The sequence below is a fragment of the Pelodiscus sinensis genome, chromosome 2 (genome assembly GCF_052426305.1).
Source record: "Pelodiscus sinensis isolate ZL-2025 chromosome 2, ASM5242630v1, whole genome shotgun sequence".
In the NCBI taxonomy this organism is placed as follows: domain Eukaryota; kingdom Metazoa; phylum Chordata; order Testudines; family Trionychidae; genus Pelodiscus; species Pelodiscus sinensis.
The window spans coordinates 22,957,728-22,978,240 of NC_143053.1; the positions used below are offsets into that span (position 1 = coordinate 22,957,728).

Consider the following 20,513-nt stretch of genomic DNA (forward strand, 5'->3'; position numbering starts at 1 on the left):
GTTTACAGATACATCTTTGGGACCCCACATAATGTCATGCAATGTTGTGTTGTGCCATGATGGGACATTGAGGCATTGTGGTGCGATGACTTTTCCTTGATAAGGTGACTGACAACCCTACCATTCTTCATCCCTTACTCCTCTGAACCATAAGTGCCTGTTTCATGTCAAACAACAACAAAACAAACATCCTCCCCCAAAGAAAAAAACAAAACACAGCATCTTAGTCATATGAAAAAGAAGAATCAAATAGTGATTCTCTGCTCAGCAGATGGAGTAGAGAATGACACCTTCAGCTCGGTCACTACATGGTCATGTAGGAGTAGCCCACTGACAGTGATGCAGAAAGATAAATTACTCATTGTGTAACTGGAGCTGGTTCACTTCCCTCAGCCTGGAAAAAAGGTTACTTCAAGATGAAATACCTGGAAGCCATAGAGGCATCTGTACACATGGGGCTGCTCATCTAGGTGCAGAATGGTGTAGTAGATAGGATGAAGCTAGGGATGGGAATTGGGCAAATCTCTGGATTTCTATTTTTACCTCTTGCTTTGACTAGCTATGTGATATTGAGTAAATTCCTTCACCATGCTATGCTAGTATTCTCCTCTGTGAAATGGGGATAATGCTTTATTTCTCCCATGTTTTATACAAATTAGTTTATGAATATGAATATGCATAACTCAAAGGTGCTTTAGATAAAATGCATCATGTGACATGTCATTTTTAAAGTTCCAATCTGCTGAATGTGTATGTGCTATTTCTGTGCATGTATCATTCTTGTATGCAAAGTTAGAAATATGAAGCATGAATCTGTTTATAATTCAGAATGGGCCAATGAGTGCCATTAGTAAAGCACCAAAAACATAATAGATCAATGATCTATTAAGAGCTTTTCCCCCATAAACCCAAGCTGTAGTTGGTTCTACAAAAAAGAGATGTGGCCAGGCTACTTAATGCTGGAACCCATTTTGGATTTTGTACTTCTCCACTCAAGGTGAAAAAAGTTTAAATTAAACACAAATAATTCCTGCTCTCAACAAAATGGATATAAAGGTAAGAAACCAAACCAGAGAGGAGTGACCAAGCACCAGGAGACCTCCATTTACCACCCAAGATGGCTGCTAATAGTATCTAAGGGGAAAGGATTGGGCCCAAGTAAGGAGGATGCCTACCTTGTGAAAAAGATTATTAGAATTAAAGTTAGCATAAGAATTTGCATGTAACAAATTTCTTAGGATACACCGGCACAGCAGAGCTACAGTCAAATTAAGCTATGCATCTTCAGCTACGTCAACTGCATAGCTTGTCAAAATAGCTTAATTCACCTTTTGGTGTTGTCTACACAGCAGGAAGTCAAAGGAAGAACAGTCTTCTTTCGACTTCCCTTACTCCTCATGGAATGAGGGTTACCATGAGTTGGAGTAAGAAGTCCTCCAGCTCAACATTATTTCTAAATAAAAGTTTGTAGTGTAGACCTGTACTATGTTATTTCAGAATAACATCAGTTATTATTAAATAACAGTGCGGTGTAGACATACCCTTAGTGTATTAGGCTTAGTTGGAACGTTTTGTTTATTTTGGCTTAGTAACTCACTTACTGTTTTTGTCTGTTTTACTCACTTTGTCTGTTTTTACTTGCAATCACTTAAATCCTAATTTATATACTTAATACATACACTTTTGTTTATTATCAAATTCAGTGTAAATAATTGTTACCGGGGGTGGGAGGGAGAGTTGCAACTATGCATATCTCTCTTTCATTCATAAAGAGAGTGAAATCTTGTGAACTTTATCTGTCTAAAAGTTTTATGCAGTGTAAGATGAATTTATTTGGGTTCTGGTGCCTTTTGAGGTTTGTGTTCCTGGATGCTGCCTAGGCCTTATAGCTGAGCCCTGCCTCCGAGCTGAGTTGGTCCAGTGTCTGTAATACTCTGCAGGGGAGCTGTTGCTTCAACTCTGTGTCTGGGCTGGGAGAGACCAGATCTTCTGGCCTAGCAGAGCAGGGTGGTGGGGCACCCCAGAGGGAAGGCAGGCTAGCTTAGTGGCATGATCGGCACACCAGGTCATGTTCATGTAAGAGTAGCCCACTGACACTGATGCAGAAAGACAATGTGTAACTTGAGCCAGTTGACATCCTCCAGCCTTGAAAAAAAGTTCCTTCAGGTTGAAAAACCTGGAAGCCAGAGAAGCATCTGTACATTGGAGCTGCTCATCTAGCTGCAGAAGCTACAAAATGGTGCAGTGGAGGGTTGGGAGCCTGGCATCTCTCTGGGTTTCTATTCTTAGTTCTTCCATTGACTAGCTGTGTGATATTGGGTAAATTCTTTCACCATCCTATGCTAGTAGTCTTCTCCATGAAATGGGGATAATACCATTTAATGTGCCTGCCTAACTCGGATTAGTTTGAGTTGATTAATATTTGTTAAGCACTCAGAGCTCCTCATATGAGAGATGCTATTGTTAGACACATATATGTGATTTGAGAATGGAAAATGCTAGAAAATCTTCCTCATTAATGGGAGAAAATCCTTTCCCTCGCCACTTTGTGGCACAAGAGGTGGTGCTTACAGATTTCCCTAGCTACTCTGCTTAGACGTGGACAACTGACTAGCCTAAAAAAAAAAAAAAACCAACAACAACAAAATCACAGGACATAGTGCAGATTTAGGTTAAACTGACCTAAGACTAAAACAAACCGATGTAACTGTGCAATAGTACCTTGGTGGGTGAGGGACAGTCTGTTGGTTATTTGCATTTGTCATGTCATGTCACCTTACACTGGCAAGATCACATGTCTTTAGTAATAATAATTTTCGCTTACTGTACATGGCGCCTTTCATCCAAGGCTCTCAAGTTACTTTGCAAACATTAATTAAGTCTTACAATGTCCCATGAAGAAAGATGACTTGGCTCAAGTCATATCCCAATCACTGGCAGAGACAAAACTGGTATTGTTTTTCTGGTTCCCCATAGACAGATTCAGATACTAGATGGCACACTCTTTTTGCATTAATGGTGCAATCCAATGCTGTTGAGCATTCAGAATTTAGGAGACAGTGATGAAATGCATTCTAGAATACTCAAGAAGCTTAGAGAGAAGGTATTTCAGCCTTTAGCTAATATCTTTAAAAAATCATGGAAGTCAGGAGAGATTCCAGAAGAAAGGAAAAGGCAAATATAGTGCCCAGTATAAAAAGGGAAATAAGAACAACTCAGGAAACTACAGACCAGTCTGTTTAACGTCTGTGCCAGGGAAGATAATGGAGCAAGTCATTAAGAAATTCATCTGCAAACATCTGGAAGATAATAAGGTGACAGGAAACAGCCAGCATGGAGTGGTAAAGAAAATCACGTCAAACCAATCTGATAGCTTTCTTTAACAGGATAACACATCTTGTGGGTAAGGGAGCAGCAGTGGACGTGGTATACCTAGACTTTAGTAAGGTATATGATAGGGTCTCGCATGAAATTCTTATCAATAAAGTAAGGAAATAAAATCTAAATGGGGCTACTAAAAAGTGGGCGCATAACTGGCTGGATAACCATTCTCAGAGAGTAGTTATTAATTGTTCACAATCATGCTGGTAGGACATAACAAGTGGGGTTCCACAGGGATCAGTTTTGGGACTGGTTCTGTTCCATATCTTCATCAATGATTTAGATGATGGCATAGAGAGTATGATCATTAAGTTTGCCAAAAATACCAAGCTGGGAGGGGTTGCAACTGCTTTGGAGGATAGGGTCATAATTCAAAATGATCTGGACAAACTAGAGAAATGGTCTTAGATAAACAGGATGAAGTTTAATAAGGACGAAAGCAAAGTACTCCACTTAGGAAGGAACCATCCGTTTCACACATACTGAATGGGAAGCGACTTCTAGGAAGGAGTACTGCAGAAAGGGTTCTAGAGGTCATGGTGGACCACAAGCTAAATATGAGTCAACAGTGTGACACTGTTGCAAAAAAAGCAAACATGATTCTGGGATACATTAATAGGAGTGTTGTGAGCAAGACATGAGAAGTCATTCTTCCACTCTGCCCTGTGTTGATTAGGCCTCAATTGGAGTATTGTGTCCAGTTCTGGGCATCACATTTCAAGAAAGATGTGGAAAAAGTGGAGAAGGTCCAGAGAAGAGCAACAAAAATTAAGAAAGGCCTAGAAAACATGACTTATGAGGGAAAACTGAAATAATTGAGCTTATTTAGTTTAGAAAAGAGAAGACTGAGAGAAGACATGATAGAGGTTTTCAAGTGTCTAAAGGGTGTTACAAGGAGGAGGGAGAAAAATTGTTCTGCTTGGCCTCTGAAGATTGGACAACAAGCAAGGAGCTTAAATTGAAGAAAGGGAGGTTTATGTTGGATATTAGGAAAAACTTCCTAACCATTAGGGTGGTTAAACACTGGAATAAATTCCCTAGAGAGACTGTGGAATCTCCCATCACTGGAGATATTTAAGAGCAAGTTGGATGCACATTTGTCAGGGATGATCTAGACAGTGCTTGGTCCTGCCGTGAGGGCAGGGGACTGGATTAGATGACCTCTTGACGTCCCTTTCAGTTCGGCTGTGTCTACATTGGTACCCTTTTCCGGAAAAGGGACACTAATGAGACAAGTCGGAATTGCAAATGCCGATTTAAATATCCCCCGCGGCATTTGCATGAACATGGCTGCCGCTTTTTTCCGGCTCGGGGCTTTGCCGGAGAAAAGCGCCAGTCTAGACGGGATCTTTTGGAAAATAAAGCCTTTTCCGGAAAATAAAGCCTCGGATTTGCCTCGGAATAAGGGATCTTCCGGACAAGGCTTTATTTTCCGAAAGATCCTGTCTAGAGTGGCGCTTTTCTCTGGCAAAGCCCCGAGCCAGAAAAAAGCGGCAGCCATGTTCATGCAAATGCCGCGGGGGATACTTAAATCCCCCACGGCATTTGCAATTCTGACTTGTCTCATTAGCATCCCTTTTCCGGAAAAGGGTGCCAATGTAGACACAGCCTTCTAGTATTCTGTGATTCTATGAATTTCTTTAAGAAAGATTCCTGAAATGAGTAGACACATACACTATCATAGTTCAAAAACATCCCCAGCTAGAGAGAACAATAAACTAATTAAAAGGAAATGAAAGTTAACTCTTTCCAAATTAAACACATATCTTATTAAATTATCTCATTAAAACACAGAAATCAACAAACACATCTTAATATTTTTATTACTGCAGATATTTCCACTGAAGTGGGCCAGAACTCAAGAAAACCCATTGCTCCCATTGATGTCTTTGGGCTTCATTCTCCTGTCACTTTCCTCAGTTTACTATAATGTAATTGAACTGACTTTAGTGTACCAGTACAGGTAGAACCTCTCTAGTCCGGCATCTCTGGCCTGGCAATATCCATTGTCCAGCATGATTTTAGTTAGCTTGATATCCGCTTATCATGGTTGTTGCCAAGTTTCCCGCGGTCCCATAAATTTTGTTTGCAAGCACCAGTCCTGGCTCTCAGTGTTCTGTGATGTTATTTAGCTTTAATTTTCCCCTAAGTGTCTTCTAACAGCCCCGTAAGCAGTGGAAGTGTTGGCAATGAGGCTAGGCAACAGAAGATAGATTACAACCTATCAATAGATTACAACCTATACTGGAACAGGATACTAAACTCCAAGAAGCTCTGGGAGACAGACCCATAGTCTCCTATAGACAACCACCTAACCTCAAGATGATTCTTACCAACAACCACAGGACATACCACACTAATACCAACCCTGGTACTTTCCCTTGCAACAAACCCCACTGCCAGCTTTGTCCACATATTCACTCTGCTGACACCATTATTGGGCCTAACCAAGTGAGTTATAAGATCAAGAATACATATTCCTGCGCCTCCAGAAATATAATCTATGCTATCATGTGCCGAAAGTGTCCGTCTGCTATGTACATTGGACAAACGTCTCAGACACTCCGCCAAAGAATCAATGCCCACAAAACAGACATTAGACAGGATCACAAAGAAAAAACAGTTGCTTGTCATTTCAACCAGAAAGGACACTGTCTGAATGACCTGCTAACCTGCATCCTACTTCAGAAGACATTCAAATCTGCACTTGAAAGGGAATCCTCTGAACTGGCATTCATGCTAAAATTCGACACTCTCCGCAGGGGACTTAACAAAGACTCCAACTATCTTACCCATTACAAAGATAGCTTCCCCAATTATCACCTCTAATACTATTAACTCACAGACATCTACCCTTCCCCACCTCTAATATCATTAACTCACTGGCATTCACCTTCCTTTCCTCCCCCCCCCCTTGCATCACCCTTCTGTTCTGAAATGTGATTTGTCCTTTTCATATGTGTTCATTTTTTTAAATTGTATCCTTTGGTATATATGGCTGTGACTATTTTCTTCCACTATTTGATCTGAGGAAGTGGGTCTGGCCCACAAAAACTCATCATCTAATAAACCATCTTGTTAGTCTTTAAAGTGCTACATAGTCCTGTATTTTGACTCACTTACTGTGAGCATTACACATGAAGCGAGTCTGGAGTTAGGGATCTGGTTGAAGAGAGATGAGTGGCTTGGCAAACCAGAACTGGGAGAGGACAAATAGGGCAGAAACACTGTCCCACAACAAAAGATTTCACAAGAAACAAAAGACTTCTAATGGAGCCTGACTCGGCTCTATCTTTTAACAGCAGGGAAGACAGGTTAAACCAGACTTGAGCACACAGACCTTCTGGCAGGGACATCTGTCCCCACTTCTCACTTTCACAGTGATCTGCATCTGGGCTTCCAGCTTAGCAAGTTCATTTCCCTTGAGGGTAACTTCTGCGATCAGGATGGACTAAACACAGTTCTGCTGCTCTTTGCTCCCTGAATAAAGGTCACCTTTCATTAGCCCGGCACCGAGTACTGACCCGATTGCTAACCCAACACCACTCAAAGCTGATCTCTTGGGCAATACAGCTCTGTCTCTGTATCTCTAATCACAGTAGGGGTGTGTCTAGACTACAGGGGTTTTTTTTTAAAAAAAAAAGTAGCCTTTTTTTCTAAAAAACTTCCCCTGCGTCTAGACTGCTGCCGCATTCTTTTGAAAGTAAATCGAAAGAACGCGGCAGTTTTTTCGACCGTGGATAACCTCGTTTTAGGAGGAAGAATGCTTTTTTTCCAAAAGTGCTCTTTCGAAAAAAGGCGCTATGTAATGCAAACTGCTTTTTAAAAAGAAAGCATCCAGACTGCCTGGGTGTTCTCTTTCAAAAAAGCGGCTTGCTTTTTCAAAAGTACTAGTTGTAGTCTAGATGCTCTTTTTCGAAAGAGGCTTTTTTGAAAGTATCGACACAAATATACATAACCCAAAGATGCTTTCAACAAATAGCTTCATGTAACCTATCAATTTTAATCTCTTAATCCGTTGGATCTGTTTATCTTATTTTGGTGTATGTATTGTTCTTGTGTGTAAAGTTAGACCTGTGGATTATGAAATGCTTTATGATTTTAAATGTGTAAATGGAAAGCCATCAAGGGTGATTCCACTTTTGGGATGACTCAGTGTCTGGGCAATCATATGCAAAAAGCCTTTTGTCCTTAAGTCTTAGCAGTGGTTGGTAGGGAAGGGCCAGGTGACTTCCCATGCAAAGGGAATCTTTAAAAACAACAGGAAAGTAAGAGTGTTTTGTCTTTGGCTGGCACACTCAAAGGAAGGAGCCAAAGACTCCAGGGGAAGAACAGCACTGGTTTGGAAGGCTTAGCTGGAAAAGAAACAGTTTTAGGGTGAGTTTGTAATAAGTTTGTTTACTGAGGTTTCAGTGTTAGAGTTAGCTAAGCATTTTCTGTTGTTTTGAGTTTATAATCTACTTTGCTCTGCCTGTTCTCACTTATTACCGCTTAAATCCTACTACTTGTATTTAATAAAATCACTTTTATTTTCTATCACGCCCAGGGTAAATCATTGTTACCTGGGGGAACAATCAGTGTGTACAATTCCCCCTTTCATTGCCAAAGGGGGCCTGCCTAAAAGATTCCTTTGGGGTTCTCACCCATGTGGGGAGTGGGATCCCAGGAAGCTGGGCCCTAAACTGCACTTTCCTTAGACCTGAAGAGTTTCAGTGTCTGCATTGCTTCAGAGAGGGGCAGGGGGCAGTAATCGCAGCTTGGTGCCTTGGCTGGGGGAAACTAAGGGAGCTAGCCCAGAAGGACCAGGCAATGAGAAGCCCCAGAGAGGAGGAAGGTGAGTGGCAGTAGCTTTGTCAACACTCCAGGAGGCACCCCAAGGAGTCTTCTGTGACCTCATCACAGCATCATTGTTTGGGGACTGACAGGACAGTTTCACTATTAAGTGCTCATGTCTTTCCGACCTGTCACAGTATAATAAACCTTTCCTTTCTCCTTGCTTGCCCTTTCAAAACATGTATTGATAACCTATGAGTACATTCCATTTGGTAATGAACTGTTCTTCTATCATTGAGTTAGAATCACTACAAGTTAATGCCCAAGTAGCTCTTTAAAAACTAATTCAGCTAGACTATTTAGGCCCCAAATTCCTTAGTTTAATAACTAAATCCAATATTTTGCTTCCTTGTTAGTAAATGGCTGGCCACCCAGTTAGCATCAAAAGTAAAGAAATATTAACAGCAGCGTTCCAGAATATATTGAGATAAATTCTGCTAAAGCTTTAGTTAATGATTTATATTTTTCATAGACTTGTTTTCTTGCATCATCTTAAGCAAGGGTAAATACAAAGAAAATGAAGAAAATATGTGAAAGCAATGCTAGGTCCACTATTAAAGGTCATGTTTTTGGTGGTTTTCCAGAATTGCTTGGTTGTGATTCAGATACACAGATTGGTGCTCTTACAGCTGGGACACAGAGAGTGACTGTGGTTTATAACTAACTGTTGAATCATTTGTGGAATGGGCTCAGGGGATCCATTCATGATGGGAAACAAACTCAAGTGTCCATAGTGGGGTGTTCCATCCATCTCAGACTTTATTGGGTTCTACAGTACTTCAGGGACACTGAAATAGGGTTGTGTTAGAGAAGAAACAGGTGACCAAGGAGCAGATGGAGTAAATGGAACTACTTTATTGCCTACGCACAGTAACCTCAGACCCACAACGCAACGTTCTGAATGGCAACAATTTGGCAACAATTACACCCTTTTATCTATTTTAGTATGTTAATTAACACATCTATTTCTACTTTCCCATAGAAGCAAAATGCAGGACAATGTAGCACTTTAAAGACTAACAAGATGGTTTATTAGATGATGAGCTTTCGTGGGCCAGACCCACTTCCTCAGATCAAACATACTTTCCCATAAACCTTATTTAGTATGTTCGCTCCCATACAATGAATATTTATGGGCAGATGACGAATATTATTATACCCACCATTAATCACTATTTACAGAATTTCTAATTAAATCAATACTTTTCTACATTACAAACTTTCCGAATCAGCAGATTACAGAGATTACAAGAAAACTAACCCTGAAAATTTTTTATACAGAGCCAATGAGGGTAAGTAAAAGACACAACTTAGAAGAGCAGCTGCACACTTATCTATCTTTCTAGGCTGCAAGAAGGAAGGGAAAGAACATATTTATACATCCAAAAAGATAATACCTGCTTTGGCCGGACTCTTAATCTATTTTTCCAGACTGCAGAAACAAAGGGGAAAATCCATGTTTAAAGAGCAATGCCTATTTTGGCTAGACCCCTGGGCTACGTCTAGATTGGCCCCAAATTCCGGAAAAGGGATGCAAAGCAGGTAAGTCAGCATAGGGAAATCCGCGGGGGATTTAAATATCCCCCACAGATTTAAATAAACATGTCCGCCGCTTTTTTTCTAGCTTGGGGAAAGCCGGAAAAAGGGCGTCTAGACTGGCGCGATCCTCCGGAATAAAGCCCGTTTCCGGAGGATCTCTTATTCCTACTTTCAAGGGCTTTATTCCGGAAGATTGTACAAGTTGAACCTTAATCTAAAGATAGATTAAGGTTCAACTTGTACAAGACTAGATAATTGTGGAACATGGTAGGTAAAATTAGGATTCAAAATCTGAACTCAAACCTTCAGTTAATATTTTAAAAGCTCAAATAACACCAAATTCTGAGGAAAAGAGAAAAACCTATAAATAAATGTCATACATTCTCCCATAAATTCTTAACTAGAAATAATAAAAGAGAGAGACACTGGAGTTGGAAGACCACTGTTAGCATAGAGTTGTTCCCTGCAATAGTTCTAGAGCTTTGATTGTCTGTCTAATTTTCAAGAGATGGCGTTCAGAACTATTCCAAATGCTAATAAATGCAATAGGAAGTCTTTACCTGAGCATCCTCCCCTCCTGCTGGAACTTGTAGTTTCAACAAACCATACTTCCATGTTATATGCAAGGCATCCAGGAGATTGCATCTGATCCATGTACCACATTTTGAAGCCTCTAGATTCTACCATAACACGAACAATAAACCATATTACAGTTCACTTCCTGCTACTCTGTGCTGTCAAAATATCTCAAGGAATCATGCGGTGCACATTCTGAAATAGTGAAATAGTTCTATTCTTAGTGGCCAGAAACAGGACAGAACAATTTCTCAAACTTTGTTTTTTAAAATGTTTTGTCCCAGTTCATAGTATTGTGACCAAACAGTGATGAAAATGGTTGATTTTAAAGTATATGGGATAAACTATTTGGAAAGTTCTGTGAATTTGTCACTAGGGGTGGGTCTACACTGCACCCGTAGCTCAAAATAAGCTATGCAATTTGAGCTATGCAAATTGTGTAGCTTATTTTGAGAGTATTTCGAAACAGAGTGCTATTCTGAAACATCCCTTAATCCTCTTGGAACGAGGTTTACCAGGATGTTGGAATAATGAGTCCATTATTTTGAAAGCTATTTTGAAATTATGGGCTCATTTAAAAGTCGTGAAATAGCTGTTTTGGGATACCAGAAGTATCCCGAAATAGCACCGCAGTGTAGATGTACCCTATATGACTGTTTTAATATATTTATTTTATTATTCAGTACTAACAATATAAGAGATAACAAATGTGCCCTCTAGGAAAGTGAATGTTTCCAGATTTATTTGTATAATTGACTGTTATGAACTATGATAACCCCACAGTTAATTTGTGGCAGTAAATTATCATTTTATTAGATTAACACCTGCTTCTGGTTTTCCTCTGTGAATAGTAATCAATACGGTGGCCATTAACACTGTATTCCTTGAAAAGGCTGTCTGGTCTGGGAAGAGTTAGGAGGATCTGCTAATAGGGTGATGAAATTTTAGACCCCTCCAAGCTGATGAAGAGTATTAAAAGTTTTAGTGTACTTTAGGAACATGAAGATTAATTTTCATATACTTAGGCTCTAATGTCCATATTTAAGAACATAAAAAGTGACCTGTTTGTTTGATTGTTTGTTTGTTTATAGCAATGTTGAGCACTCACAAGGGAAACTATTTGGGATCGGTCCCTCTAGCCAGGCCCCCTATTCTGATGCCAAAATAAGCACTATGATCCATTCTTTCAGGTCCCACCAATGAAAACTTTGGATAAACAGCGCTGTGAAGTGACATACTGCTCAAGTGACATAGGCCCTGATCCTGCGCTATTGAAGACAGTGAGACTTTTACCATTGACTTCCATAGGGAGCAGGCCCATAGTGTGCTGAGGTTTGGTGTGTTCACAAACTACAGGAAGTGCCAAAGTGACAGGGGAAAACCTCTGCCCCATCTATGCTTATCCCATTCTTTGTGGTCACCGACCCATCCCAGGAGAGGTTTCTAGGGGGTCTATTAGCAGAGTTTTCTGGCAGTGATTCCAGATGTTACAGCTGTGATTCATGGCAGTGTTTCTGTGATCTGAAACTGCAATAAAGAGAGCTACATTTCATACAGCTAGCGACAGCTCTCAGAAATGAAGAATAAAAACGTATGGTACAGAGATAGATGAGCTACGTCATGGGGATACGCTCTGCTCAAAGAGACAAGCTGCATTATTTTACACTCCCCAAATGATACATTTTCTAAGTATTTCCCATTGTGCCATTTGCTGTCTTTACCAGCAGGAAGATTCTCTAAGGACTTGTCAATACTAGACATTTTTTGCCATTTTAACTATACTGATGTGAGTAACGCAACAGTCCCCCGCCCCCCTCCCCACTCCGTCCCTTGATATGAATGAAGTTATTATATTAGACTGCTCCTGCTGGTTGGGATGGACTTGGCGCTTCCCTGTCATAATGTTTTTTTCATTGAGTTAATTTGTTTTGAGCTTGCAATATTGTGATTGGCAGCCCTAATCAATATATTTTTATAGATGTGTTTATTTTCCCTTTCATAGAATATCACTTACAGTTAATTTTCAGGTGTTTTCTTCAGTTCACTGCTCTGTTCTGTGAAGATGATAAACTTGGATTGCATTGGAAAGTCCCATTTTGTAAGGAGTTGGGGAGCTGCAAGCAAAAAAATAAAGTTAGGGGGTGACTGAGCAAAAAAGAAAAGGTCGAGAACCCTTTATACAGATTAGTCCATGTGTGGTGTTTAATTTGCAGAAGTAGGCTGGATGAGTGGTTCTCAGACTAAATCAAGAGTTACACAGTTTTCACCTTGGGTGCATCTAGACTGGCAAGATTTTGTGCAAAAGTGGCTGCTTTTGCTCAAAATCTTGCCACCTGTTTACACTGGCCACGACCATTTACTTGAGAACACTGACTTTGTACTGTACAAAATCAGTGGTTCTTGCGCAAATACTCCGATGCTCCAGCTCAGGGATAAGCCCTCTTGCACAAGTATTCTTGGCAAGTATTGCCAAGTTAATTTCTTGCACAAGAAAGCCCGATGGCTAAAATGGCCATCAGAGCTTTCTTGTGCAAGAGAGCGTCTACACTGGAATGGATGCTTTTGCGCAAAAGCAAATCTTTTGCGCAAAGGCACATGCCAGTATAGACGCTCTCTTGCGCAAATACTTTTAACAGAAAAATTTTCCATTAAAAGTATTTGCACGAAATCATGCCAGTCTAGACGCAGCCCTCTTGTTCAAACACAAAAACAACTCTCCTGTTTAGTCAAAGTGATTGATTAGAATAAATTTAAAAAGGACAACTCCTCCTTGAGGCGGCAGATGCAGAAAAGACACTAGTCTCATGCATCCTTCTCAGCCATGAACATGTCCTCTCATCCTCCACTCTTTTCCCTGGGATTTTCATGCTCTTCTGATTTCTTCTTCCTTCTCTTTCAGTAGCACTGGCATCAAATGCCCCTCTTTCTCTAGTCTCCAGTGGAGCCATTCTACCTGGAGTGCTCCTGCCACAGTTACCTTGGATTCCCCCCTATTAAAATGGTGCTACAGAGCTAACCCTGCAAAAGTTAATACAGCTTCAGAACACCAGCTTCTTGTGCTTTCTCAGCTCAGGATTGACAGTGAGAGGGCAAATTCACAAAGGCTTGGTTGGCTTCCCTGATGAGCCCCTGACCCAATTCCTTCATTGCCACAGAATTGGAAACTCATAAAGAGGCTTAAAGGGGGGCAAGGAAAGGGACAGAAGTCTGGAAAGACAGAACTCTCCTTCCTCTGGACAGACTCGCTTCTGTAGGCACCCAAGGAGGTAAAAGTTAAACTGTCTGCTTCATGTTATCACTCAGTAGAAATTAGAGCAGCAATCCACTCACTCATTCACAAATCTGTTCTTCAAGATGCTATGTCCATCAGGTATTGGACTGTTTCTTATTATCTAGCGTTTATGCGAAGGGCTGAACCTCTCCACTTTGTTCAGATGCCAAAGACCACAAACGCTGCGAAGGAGCCTCCAGCATGGGAGAGGGCTGGTTTGCATATTCTACAGTTCTGAACCATTCAATCCTAAACATCCATTTGTAACCACTGAAGAGCACAATTGCTGAGTACAAGACACCATTTGGGAGGCTCAGGAATGAATTTTAATTTCCTAGATACAATTTTACAAGAAAGTCTCATATTTTTCCCCATTCTTTAAGTGTCATAATGGTATGGGTAGGGCTCATCACAACCCAAGAATTCCACTTTGCATAAAATTGAGGTTTTGCGGTTTGCTTTGGTTCATCATCAGAAATTTCAATCTGTGTCTGGGGGACGAGGGGGAAATGAAAACCCCACCTACTCCAGAATAGCCAAGCATCTATTGCAGGGGTGGGCAATCATTTTTTGGGGGGGCACTGCGAATTTTGGAAGTGGTCGTCGGCCACCCTGGAAGGAGTGGGGCCTCAGGCAGGAGGGATGGGGCCAGGAGACTTCGAGTGCTCCCTCACCCACAGACCCTGATTGGCCTGGGAGTGGGGGAGCACATGAAGTTTTTGTCCCCCACACTGCCAGGGGTGCCCGGCGCCTATAGAGAACCACTGGCTGTTTTCAACAGCTAACAGTTCCCTCTGGGCACCACATGCCTCTTGCGCTGTGAGGAGACTTTGCGTGCTCCCTCCTCCCACAGGCCAATGGGGAGAGAGGGAGGAAGGAAGGAAAGAAAGAAGCATCAGGAGAGGGGTCAAAAGGAGGCTGTCTCCTCCCCATGCTTCACCTCCCCTCCCCACACCTCTCAGCCACTGGGAAAGGCCTGGGCGTAGGGGAGCAGACATTGTTTCTGTCTCCCCCACCCTGCCCTGTCAGGGGCACATGGTTCCCTCTGATGCTGTGCACCCCTGACAGTGGGAGGAGACTTCAGGCGTTCCCCCATCCTCAGGTCTGATGGGCCTGGGGATGGGGAAGCAGGAGGGTGGCCACAGGCCAGATCAACCCGCTTGGTAGGCTGCATCCAGCCCATGGAGGCCCCTTTGCCCCTGATCTGCTCTGTCCGAGTCAATGGGATCTTCTGCATCCCAAGCAAGTGCCTTATCAGGCTGAAGACTCAGACTTTCACTCTCTAGCCTTTTGAGAGAGTAGAAAAATACAGCATATACATCATTATATAAATGTCATATTGCAGATATTATTTCCTCTTCAGAGTGTGAGAGAGAGTGGGACTGTCATTTTAAGAAATGTAATTGTTCCTGTGAGAAGAGCTGACTTTGTACTTTGCTAAATGCCAGGCTAATAAACACTTTGGCTTTGATTGTTGTATTTTTCTTGACGTCTCGTCTTTCTCATTTTTTGCCAATGAATATAGTAGAATGTCTAATCTACAGGTTCTTCCACATTTGTACTCCTTTTCCCATTCCTCCTACTGTAGAAAAGGTTAGTGACAAAAGGAAAAGTAATTCTGTAACTCTCACTTTTCAAAATGTCCCTCAGCTTTCTAACTTTTTCATCTACCAGATATTTGAGAGAGTTTGTCTATCTGTGAGCGAGCAAGCAAGTCTGTCTGTTTGTCTGTCTGTGCGTCCATCTATTTGTTCAAGAGCTCCTCATAAATGGCAAGAGATAGGATCACCAAATTTGGTATGCAGCTTCCTATCATCATAACTTGAAGCAAGATAAGGGTCTGGCTGTGGAGGAGAAGGGTTGAAGCTTTCCTCTCCTCCATAATTCATACAGGAATGCATAAATCCATACAGAAAAGAATCACGAGGCAGCTAAAAGGGGTTTGCTGGGGACATGTCCCCTCCTGGGTCCAGGACTACCCCATATCCAAGTCCACACCCCACAGGCACCCTTTAGGGAGGGGACTTCAGCCTTCTTCCCCTATGTGTATGGGAGCAAGGGGAAAGCACACAGTTTGCTGCATTCCTCACTCTTCCTGGAGTATACAGGGGCAGACAAACCTGGATCTGTCCCAGCTGGGGGACATGTACCTCTCCCCCAGCTGTGCCCTCTGGAACTGCAATGGCCATGAAGAGGGGCTTCTCCCTTAGCCCCAAGCCGCTGAGATGAGAGAAGGCTGATCGTCTCTCCCCAGGGAAGTCTGCATTAAACCCCTCATCTCAAGCCCCACCCCAGAATAATGATTTAAATGAAGAAAAACAAAAAATAATTGAGTTAAGGACCTGAGTTACAAAATCTTCTAGTTTAGGAAATAAAAATAAAATTGAAAATCTTTTTTCCAAATATTTAAAAAATAATCAATTTCGAGAGCCAAAGGATTCAGCCTAAAGTAAACTTTTTAAACTAAGTTAAATATGATCTAGAAAATGCAATCTATAATTAAAATGGTCACGATGATTGCATGAACCGTCACACTGAAGCTAAAACAATACTCAGAGCAATTTAAGTCTGACGAGTAAATAAAATATGTAATACAGAATCTATACAATGTTGCATGTGTTATATTATCCTGCTATAATAAAAGCGATCCCAAATTTTTAACATCAGTTGAGTCTCTAAACAAAAGACATCCAGTTAAGATAAGCACCTGGTCTTGCTTCTAAGAATTATAGCCAATATTTCCCCTCAAAAAGACCTCTTTAATCACATAACACTTTCTGATAGAATTGCAAACTCATCTGTGCCAAAAGTCTGAAGTAGGAGGTAGGTGATGAACACCATCCTGAAACAAGCTATTCCACAGCAGCATGCCAAGCGAGCTTTGTGTTCCAGGCTACAAACTCTCGAGTTCATTTTTTATGATATGACGATTAGAAACAAAGTTTCTGTTTTCTCAGTGTAATTTATACACATTCAGAAAGACTGGCTGGAGCCGTAAACCCATATTATGTGCTCTTCATGTTCTTGTATTGATTTATGTAGTGATCTTTATTAAAAAGTCAGTATATGTTTTATTTTTATTCATCAAACTTGTAATTTTTTAAAAAAGAATAGCAGTTTTAAAATAAACTTCAAAAGTTTTAAACCGCGATGGTCCTTTCATTTTTAAGGTGTGAGGAAAAGGGCTTTTGCTGTTTTATAGTGTAACACATGCCCCAGGAGCCTCTCAGGCATAGTCCATGTAATTTATTTATGTTCCCATCAACAACACCAGTATAGTCCCAGGCAGGAATATTATTTACAGTACTTGTCTACCTACAGCCCCTTCCCAAAGGGCCAGGGAGAGATGAGGTTTCCTTCCTTGAGATCTCAGCTAGTCCTGGTTACTTACTTTTTCATTCTTACCATCTCCTGCTTCCTCCCTGTGATCTTCTACCCCTCAGCGGATAACCTAATTGGCCCATTCAGCCTCCCAGCCTGATCAACCAGCTAACTGCGCATCCCCAATCAGAAACAAAAAACAGAACTATGTAGCACTTTAAAGACTAACAAGATGGTTTAATAGGAGATGAGCTTTCGTGGGCCAGACCCACTTCCTCAGATCAAATAGTGGAAGAAAATCTCCAATCAGATTTCTCCAGAGGAGCTGACTGACACCTAAGCAATCAGAGTGCTGGCTCACCAGGTAGCTATCAGCACTCTATCACACAAAGGTTATGAGAGATGAAGGATAAAACGTACTTACTATATATAAAAAACAAAAGAACCAACAGCTCTTCCTCCCCCTCCCTTTTTAAAAATGCAGCCACAGTGAAAATGGATGCCTTTTGACACTTGACATGGAGATGATCATCAATCAGATTAGTGTATTTGCTCTGAAAAGGGGGGGTATGTCTACACTACCCCGCTAGTTCGAACTAGCAGGGTAATGTAGGCATACCGCAATTGCAAATGAAGCCCGGGATTTGAATTTCCCGGGCTTCATTTGCATTTGCGGGGCGCCGCCATTTTTAAATCCCCACTCGTTCGAACCCCGTGCCGCGTGGCTACACTAGGCACGAACTAGGTAGTTCGAACTAGGCTTCCTAGTTCGAACTACCGTTACTCCTCATTCCACGAGGAGTAACGGTAGTTCGAACTAGGAAGCCTAGTTCGAACTACCTAGTTCGTGCCGCGTGTAGCCGCGCGGCACAGGGTTCGAACTAGCCGAGATTTAAAAATGGCGGCGCCCGGCTTATGCAAATGAAGCCTGGGAAATTCAAATCCTGGGCTTCATTTGCAAGTGCGGTATGCCTACATTACCCCGCTAGTTCAAACTAGCGGGGTAGTGTAGACATACCCTGAGTGGTTTGAGTTAATAAAACTGTAACTATTGGAAACCTGTGTAGTCAGCATGGGAGGAAGGCCAAGGGACATCCAACCCATGTGGAAAATTGTTTCTGGGTTGGTTTAATGAGGCCACATGCACAGACCATTTTTAAGTGCATGCTAGTTGGCTGAAAGATCCTGCAACTTCTTTGTCACTTTTGGAAAGGCCATTCGAACAATTGCTACAATTATAAGTTTTTGTATTGGGATGCAACATGCACTCATCCCAGATAACAGGTTCTTTTCCTAGGTGACTGCTTCAAGTTAACTGATGCATCCCTCCTGGGGTTCTGTAGTAATTTTTCTTGTCAGAAGATGGGTCACTAGGTAATTAAGTTTGAGAATCCCTGCACTAGACAACACTGCCTCTCCATTTCCACAGCTTCACCTGCCTCTGCCGGGCTCCGACTCCAAAAGAACACAGAGCTATAAACATGGGTAGGGACTTTGAGAGGTCTCCACATTTTCAGAGAGAATAGACCAGGGGTCTTAATCTCCCAGCCCATAGGCCAGCCCCAGCCAGAGCGATTGCACAATACGGCCCAGAACTCCCTGTGTGCCAGGAGGAAGCCTGTCCGTTCCTGTTCCCCAAGCCATGCCCCTTCCTGCCATTGTCCCGAAGCCGCGTCCTCAGTGGGTGGGATGCTATGGGGCAGAGAGTGGGGTGATGGCCGAAAAGGGAGAGTTTGAGGCTGGGTAACGGACAGTCTCCCCCCAGGCCCGATGGGAGTCTTTGGGCTGGATTGCGCAATCACTCCAGTTGTGGCTGGCTCATGAGCCAGGAGTTTGGGACCCCGGAATAGACACTGCTGTCCTTTATGATAGATGTTTGTACGCATTTCAACCCCTCCATGCCTACAAGCAGAGGAGACAGTTCAGTTCCATATGAGAAAGTTCTTGTGCGGTATCCGTTCCTTCTTCCTGTCTCCAAAATGGGAAGGTGGCCAAGGGGCATCCAATCAGCATGAATGAGTTCTTCTTCTGGGATGGTTGAATGAGGAGCCCTCGAAACAAAGAGCCAACACAGCTGGAAAAAATAGGAAAGAGCAAGACCTCACTGAAAACCAGATGCTGAATTCCTGTTTTCCTTCAGGAAAAAAAATAAATTATTGTAACAAAAAGCACTCTCAACCTTTTTATGCTAGACTCAAACCAAAAGAAAAGATTGCTCTGAGCTTTTAAGTAGACATGTTTTATTATTTTAATTAGTTTGAAATAAGTTTGACATATTTACATTTGAAATGCTGTTATTGATTGGAAAAGAAACATAAGCTTCCTGGCCTGGCAATGATCAGCAGAGTTGATGTGTTAGACTTGTTTTGTCTCTTCTGATGCTGCTTCCACAAAATTGTTGTTGTTTTTGGATTAGCTACATTGCAGAGTTAATTTACGTGAAGGGATTTAACAGACAAAACAGAAATCGTTTTCAACTGTGTCACTGTGCTTATTGTGATGGAACAGGATGTCAGAAGATGGGGAAGGATGTAGCAAGAAAATATTGACTCTACTGGGAACGGCCTACTGAACAGCAGAAAAAAGTCTGGGACCTCTGGTATTGTAGTCATCTGGCTATATATTTTGGAAATTTGCATCTGTCTGTGTGTCTGTCCGTGAGTCTGTCTGTTCAAGAACTTCTCCTAAACGGTAAGAACTAGGACCACCAGATGTGACATGCAGCCTCTGCTTATCCTTGGTTAAAGCAAGGGGATTTGGTTGTGCCAGGAAAACGGGAAGTGAGACTGTTTACCATAACACAGAAAGGGAGGGGGGACAGGAAGGAGGGATGCAATGCTGAGAGTGGCCACCGGGGCTACGTCTAGACTGCAAGCCTCTTTTGAAAAAGAGCATCTAGACTACAACCAATACTTTTGAAAAATCAAGCCGGTTTTTTGGAAAAGAGTACCCAGGCAGTCTGGATGCTCTCTTTCGAAAAAGTAGTTTGCATTACATAGCGCCTTTTTTCGAAAGAGCACTTTCAAAAACAGGCGTTCTTCCTCATAAAATGAGGTTTTCCGCGGTTGAAAAAACTGCCACGTTCTTTCGATTTACTTTTGAAAGAATGCGGCAGCAGTCTAGACACAGGTAAAGTTTTTTTGAAAAAAGGCCACTTTTTTTCAAAAAAACCCTGTAGTCTAGACAAACCCTGGGAGCGCAGGGGAGAGCTGTACTGCAGAGTGACTACTGAGGGCAGCTGTACCATCACAACAGTAGCCAGCTGGGGCTTTCCATCTTGCCTGCCACCAGACTAGGTAAGTAGCAGCCCAGCCCCAAACCTTTCCTCCCAACCCTTGGCCACTGTGCCAGAAGGAGGGGAGGAAGAAGCCCTACCAGACTGGGTAGAAAGGCCCCTGATGGCCAGGTGGAGGTGGGGGGAGAGAGAAAGCCCTTGCCAGGTGGCAGGGGAGAGGGCTAGGAGGAGACTAAAGACCTCTGTTGGCTGGGAGGGAGCTGGAGGGAGACAGAAGGCCTCTGACATCTGGGGATGGGGGAGGGGTTGGGGGAAGACAGAAGGCCTGTACTGGCCAGGGCAGCTAGGGAGGAGACA

General features: G+C 42.2%; 1 long non-coding RNA gene across 2 annotated transcripts in view; it reads right to left on the reverse strand.

Moving 5' to 3' along the window:
- Nucleotides 1-20,513, reverse strand: part of LOC102445388 (uncharacterized) — a 105,135-nt gene that overhangs the window by 45,130 nt on the left and 39,492 nt on the right. The window contains exons 2-3 of one of the 2 annotated variants that reach the window (XR_003087009.3): nucleotides 12,344-12,443; nucleotides 10,314-10,433 (exon numbers count right to left, since the gene is read on the reverse strand). This is a non-coding gene — a long non-coding RNA (uncharacterized LOC102445388). The remainder of the gene's footprint in view (nucleotides 1-10,313; nucleotides 10,434-12,343; nucleotides 12,444-20,513) is intronic. The other variant, XR_332998.5, reaches the window with a different exon arrangement.